The sequence below is a fragment of the Cyprinus carpio genome, chromosome B3, assembly GCF_018340385.1.
Source record: "Cyprinus carpio isolate SPL01 chromosome B3, ASM1834038v1, whole genome shotgun sequence".
Lineage (NCBI taxonomy): Eukaryota > Metazoa > Chordata > Actinopteri > Cypriniformes > Cyprinidae > Cyprinus > Cyprinus carpio.
The window spans coordinates 4146671-4148602 of record NC_056599.1 but is presented as its reverse complement, the minus strand read 5'-3'; positions in this window follow the sequence as shown (position 1 = coordinate 4148602).

Sequence of the window (1932 nt, the reverse complement as noted above, 5' to 3'; positions counted from 1 at the left end):
GGTAGTGACGTTAGAGACTCCGTGTCTCTCTATTGAAGATGAAGAAGAGAATGACCCTTTCTCCCTGTTCCTGTTTATAGTCACACCGGTAGTGACGTTAGAGACTCCGTGTCTCTCTAATTTGTACCTGAAAATAAAGCACTGTTTTATTTGTATATTATGTGTAGTTGTAATGTGTATCTTTGTCATTCTTTTATCTTTGTTATTAAAAAAATAAGAACAAAGATTTTTATCTTCACCCTCTTTGGCCTAAATATCTGCCATTCTTTTGTGTGTGTGTGTGTGTGTGTGTTACCTTGAAAGGCTTTGTCTTTGTAATAGTGTAATGCTCAAACAACTTGCACAATAGTTAAAACAACATGACAAAGAATTGTGATAAAATCGTGAATTGTGACATTTCTAAAAAAAAAAAAAAAAAGTGATATATTTTTTCCATATCGCCCACCCCTAATCTTAGCCCTAACCCACATTGAGTAAAAATGTTCAGAGTTTATCATTATTAACGTAAATTTTATCATAATCTCGATATGATATAATTTATCGCCCGGTATTGTGCCGAATTCTGCACCCCTGCCATATTATGCACCCCCTCACTGAAGTCGTTACCTGATTGCCTTATCCTAACCCCTCCCCTAATCCTAATCGCTCCCACACACTTACGCCTAAACCTACCAATACTAGAAGGTGCATAATCTGCCAAGGTGCAAATTTCGGCACAACACCGGTGCTAATTCAGGCTATTTATAGAGTGTGTTTGGCGGGCGACTCGGAGACATGCGGTGTGTTGAAACTCTGACTAAATGCCAAGTTAAACTGTAGCCAATGAAGACAGAGTCGTAGTAAGGTTGATCATTTACTGTCACTCTTCCTCATTAACATTTGCACTGAAAACTGTTATAAAACAATACAGCAATATTGAGTGCCCAGTGTCTTGACTAACATAGCATTATAAATCACTTTAACAATAAGCATAAACGATTGTTCTCTTTGTAGCAGCGATTACAATGGCTATTAGCATCGTTGAAAGCTTGCACACAGCTGTGGCCTAATGGTTAGAGAGTTGGACTTGTAACCAGAAGGTCGCAGGTTTGAGTCTCGGTGCTGGCAGGAGTTGTAGGTGGGATGCACCCGGGCGCTGGATATATAGCTGCCCACTTCTCCGGGTGTGTGTTCACTTCTCACTGCTGTGTGTGAACCCCAGTTGCTCCCGGGCGCTGGATATATAGCTGCCCACTGCTCCGGGTGTGTGTTCACTTCTCACCTCTCCTTTCTTTGTTTAATGTGTCTCTGTTTATGTGTCAGGATCCTGCCCTGACAGTCTTGTCTGTCCTGTCTTTGTTTAATGTGTCTCTGTTTATATTGTGCCTGAGCACATGGTTGTGTCTTCTGTTTATGTTGGCCGTGTTGCTCCTTTGTCTGCTCCTAGTTTCAATCACACCCCCTTGTTTGGGCCTTGTCTTTCCAAATTAAGGTTCCCCTTGATCCTTGTGGGCTGCACCCTTTATATTGGGCTCATTACCTTTGTCTTTGCTGGGTCGTTTGTGTGTGGCCTGTGTTACCAGTCTCTTGCTTGATATTAGTCACGTTCGAACGCTTTCGTAAGGAACATTGCAGTTGTGTAGTTCACTCTTGTGTTCTAGTTTTTGTTTGTTCAGTTCTAGGTTCCAGTCTTTGTGGTTTAGTTTTATTTTAGTTTCTTGAACCTTTTGGGTCCCCCCCCCTTTTGTTTTCTTTCTAGTTTACAGCAAGGTGCTGTCTTGCTTTTATTTGTTTTTGTTTATATTTCTAGTTATTTTTTCCTACCTTTCCCCCAATCGTGTATCCTTTGTTGCATTTAGTTACAGTTTTTTTCTAATTTTGTTATTTTGTTTGTTCCTTTGTAGTTTTTCTTTGCGGCCTAGGCACTGGTTTTGCAAGTTACTTTGATCTGTC